The 4,963-nt window shown below is 36.8% G+C and overlaps 2 pseudogenes; both read left to right on the forward strand.

The window, feature by feature from the left end:
- Nucleotides 1-765: 765 nt before the first annotated feature.
- LOC119599203 lies at nt 766-1,619 on the forward strand (annotated as a pseudogene).
- Nucleotides 1,620-3,607: 1,988 nt separating this feature from the next.
- LOC119598464 lies at nt 3,608-4,508 on the forward strand (annotated as a pseudogene).
- Nucleotides 4,509-4,963: the final 455 nt, after the last annotated feature.

Here is a 4,963-nt window from a genome sequence, read left to right on the forward strand (position 1 = left end):
TTGAAATATAGATTAAAATGTATGTTTGTATTTTTGAAACAGTTAAGAAAAGGACTACAACAGGTAGCATATACTTTTATCTGTTTCATTTGTATGCAGATGCATGTAATCATGTATATATTTTTTAGCCGAAAATAATTTCCATATCAAAAAGCATATGCTTAGCATAAGCATAGTTTAGGATTTTTTTCCCTGCAAAATGTATTAATTCAGATACGATTATAAAATTCCTCTCTCTCTCAGCCATAAATATTTCGCAGCAGTTTTTAACCACAAGATATAGCAGGACGAAGCAAAACCCGATAGGGTTTCTCATTAATAAGTTCATTAATCCCGGTTCCCCGGAGTATTGTTAACCTACTTCCACTCACATAAAGATTCCACCAAAATGATAAAAACGAAAATGAGAAAAATGCGCTAAAGACAAGTTTCCGATAATTTGATATTTTTAAGCGCATTAACCTAGAGTCCAAACATTCAGGTCAATTAGCTATATCATTTCGCCTGAACCATGCGTGCGCGCGTGTGTGTAACTTTCAGAATGACTAGCTTGTCAATCAAAAGGGTTAGCCATCTGCTGTGTCTATGCCTTGTTTCGTACAATCCTCATTAAAGATAGGACCGTCTATTACTAAAACCTCTACTCAAGTGTGCGAAAAAAATACAAAATTCACGCGCGTCATGATAATAATGACGAAAAAAATGTGATAATTGAAATTTATGCGCCTGAACCAGTGATCCCATTATCTTGATGATGAAAGGTCGATGGTTGCGGTAAACCAGGTATGGCTAATGAATAACCTGCTTGAACCGGTAAGACCTCTCACTCCTGTAACAAACAGTAAATGTGCATTATAACTGTATATACATAGGCTTATAAAAACAAAAGGAATTATTATGCAGAGCACTTAAAAAAGGATATCATATACAGACGTAAGTGATGATCTTCGAGAAACACCCTGAATGGTCCCCGGTAGCCTCGTGAGTCCTCGTCGTTGTCGTCTCAAATGAATTTGCGCTTATAGTGTAGTATGAAACAAAGCTATATAAAAACACAGTATATACAAATGTTTCACTTTCAGTGAGTTCTGTGCCAAGAATTTTTTTTTTTTTCCAGATCCTTGCCTTCGCTGTGTTGGCTGTGACTGTGGCCGAAAAGCTGCCTCTCGCCCACCTGCCCATTGCCATCGTGCGAAGCAGCCAGGTGAACCTCGACCAGTTCGGCGCCCACAGCTCCGACTTCGAGGCTGCCAATGGCATCTGGTTCTGAGGGCGTCGCTGGCGGTTCTAACATGGTTACCTCTTGGAGCTAAGTAGTAAAATTTTCTTACTCGAATTACACAGTCGAATACTGCAGTTGTGATATTAGGGATATCCGAAATCAAGAATAGAATGACTTTTTTTATAGTTATCCTCAGGAAGATGGTACCATGGCTCCTTCATTCGTGGCCGAGTCCTCCCTCCTGCCCGTGGCCCCCGCCTTCCCCCACCCCATCCCCCAGTTCGTCCTCGACCAGATCGAGTTCGCCCGCCTCGAGGATGAGCGCAAAGCTCGCGAAGGTGCAAATGCTCATACGTCGACTGTTAAAGAGATTCCAACATTATTTTTATTCAAATAAATGTTAAAGTGCGATTCTTGAACGACGTATACAAATAAATACATGATATAAAATCAAACGTATATACTTCCTGTAAGTAGTAGCACTGATATCCCTTAAACTGGAAAGAATAGAGGAGAATGTAGTAGGTGTGCTGTACTTGAGGGAGAGGCAGAGAGATCGAACTATATATGTTTCAAGAAACTGGATGAACACAGTCTTTTGATTAATGAAAACTGATCGCATCTTCCTAAAATTCGTCAAACCATTTTGTCGACTGCCTACGTTGCTGAAGATCTTGCATTTTAATTTTTTTATTTTTTTATCACTAGTTTCCGTTTTTCTCTTTCATAACTCATTATTTTTGACTGTTATTGTATTCGTATGACCCATAATCTGATGTGTATATATATACACCATAGCACACATATACTAAGAGACAGGTGTAGAGACAAATAGCTAGACACATATAACCTATGCATCATACAATAATTTTCTACCATAGTATGACATCAGACTTACATTCACATAGAAACTGATTCGTGACCTGGAAAGAGGAGAAAAATGTAACGTAAAAAGAAAACAAAAAATACCGAGAGAAAAAAAGAATAAATAGAATAAAATAAAATAAATAAATAAATAACGAGGAATCTTCCTTACAAGAGCAATACACACGATAGCTTAAAACAGGCCAAAGACGAACAATGCTTGAAAGATCAGTCACGTCCTCGCAATATATTTTCTTTCACTGCTCATGAAAACAATTTTATGATCCTTTTTTGGGCCTGAATCAATGCCTTGATATATCTTAGGGATTTCATCTTCCACACTGACGTTTTGCAAGCGTATAATGCAATGACATATGGTACCTCGCCTGTGATATCACTGGATATTACAGTTAGCTCTTATAATACCGATGCATCCATAGCAATGATAAAGATTATATATATAATAATTATAATGATAATGGCAGCAGTGAGTCTTATTTACAGTGAAGCTGTTTTATGAATAACAAAAATGGCATAAATCAGTAGGATGGCATTGATGGCAATTATTATTGTAAGACATATCTTTATGTCTATATGTATATATATGTGCATACATACATATAATGCATATATATATATATGTGTGTGTGTATGTATATATGTATATATATAAATATAATATAATATACACACATACAAATATGTGTGTGTATATATATATGTGTGTTTGTGTGCATTTGTGTGTGCGCACACACAAAATGGCAAGAGTGAGCTGCGACAGTGTGTACGTGTGTATAAGTGTATGTTGTGTATGTATAATATATGTATTCATATATACTTACACACACATATATATGCATATAAATATGTGTTTTATCTATTCATACTTCTCTCTCTATATATACATATTTATATATGTTGTGTGTGTGTTTATCTATCTATGCACATCTCTCTATATGCAAAATATATATATATATATATATATATATATATATATATATTATATATATATATATATATAATATATATATGTATATATATATAAATGTGTTTTTGGGTTTGTACACACGAAAACACAGAAATACACATGCACTTTCACATACACACAAACACACACACAAACGCACACATATGTATGTATACGTAGACATATATGTATATGTAAATATATGTATATATGAGTTTATCAAATCTATCAACATACACACAGACAAGCATACTACTATACTTAATGGTTTATGAAACTTATACAGTGTCCTTGATTTAGTGATCGTGAATTTACCAGTTTCTTGTCTCCGTCTGACATCAGGTGCCTCTCCAGCTTGCAGTTACAATGTGCTTGTAATGGATATAAAAAAGCTAGGATTTATGTTATCGCATACATTTATAAAAAAAATCAAGTATAGAGTTTAATTTATATGGTAGCAAGAGACCCAAACTTATGTACGTACGCACAAAGTTCAATCCTCAAAAAACATTCTTCGGGTCATCCTCTCACCGACTATATAAAAGTGGCCTCACACACCGACCGTTGCACTCACCTCTCAACTGTCTCACCATGAAGATCGTGAGTACCTACGTCCTACTTCAATGACATACATAAAATATATATATATATATATATATATATATATATATATATATATATATATATATATGTGTGTGTGTGTGTGTGTGTGTGTGTGTGTGTGTGTGTGTGTGTGTGTGTGTATGTGTGTGTGTGCGTGTGTGTGTGTGTATGTGTGTGTGTGTGAAACATAGCTGTATGTAAATGTGCGGAAGTGAACTTAGAACATCTTTTACTCTAGATCCTTGCCCTCGCTGTGTTGGCTGTGGCTGCGGCCGAACAGTTGCCACTCGTCAACCCGCCCATTGCCATCGTGCGAAGCAGCCAGGTGAACCCCGACCAGTTCGGCGCCCACAGCTCCGACTTCGAGGCTGCCAATGGCATCGTGTTCCAGTTCTCGGGTTCTGAGGGCGTCGCTGGCGGTTCTAACATGGTTGGCTCTTGGAGGTAAGTAACAAAATTTGTTTGCATATTTTCTTGCTCGAATTACACAAAGGAATACTGCAGTTGTGATATTGGGGATGCTCGAAATGAAATGTGGCATGACTTTTTTTTTCTATAGTTATCCTCAGGAAGATGGTACCGTAGCCTCTTTCAAGTTCGTGGCCAACGAGAACGGCTACCAGCCGAGTCGTCCCTCCTGCCCGTGGCCCCCGCCTTCCCCCACCCCATCCCCCAGTTCGTCCTCGACCAGATCGAGTTCGCCCGCCTCGAGGACGAGCGCAAGGCTCGCGAAGGTGCAAAGGCTCAAGAGTAGACAGTTAAAGAGATTGCAACTTTGTTTAAATTTAAATTGTTGTTAAAGTTCGATTCTTTGAACGATGTATCTAAATAAATACATGATATAAAATCAAACGTTTATATTTCCTGTAAGTAGTAGTAGTAAATGTCCCTTAAAATGGTAAGAACAGAGGAGACTAGTAGTAGGTGTGCAGAGAGGCAGAGAGATTGGACAAACCTTGGCTTCAAGAAATTGGATGAATGCAGCGATTTGATTGATGAAAAACTGATCAACATGACGATGTACAGAGCTTCTCTTTTCATCTTTTAGATTTGCTCTTATCTCTAATCACGGTTTATCTTTACTGTATCATATTCGTATGACCCATAATCTCTTGTGTAATATTCTCTGACATCATACTTTTGCAAAGATAATTTCAAAATGTATGTAGAAAGACACATGTAAAGAGGAAAGAATACAAACATATATTTATAATATACACATACTTATAAGCACAAACATACTGATAGATAGACATATAGAAAGATATGATAGACACATGTAACCTGTATATCATACGGTAATTTTC

Source organism: Penaeus monodon, chromosome 4 (genome assembly GCF_015228065.2).
Source record: "Penaeus monodon isolate SGIC_2016 chromosome 4, NSTDA_Pmon_1, whole genome shotgun sequence".
In the NCBI taxonomy this organism is placed as follows: Eukaryota; Metazoa; Arthropoda; class Malacostraca; order Decapoda; family Penaeidae; genus Penaeus; species Penaeus monodon.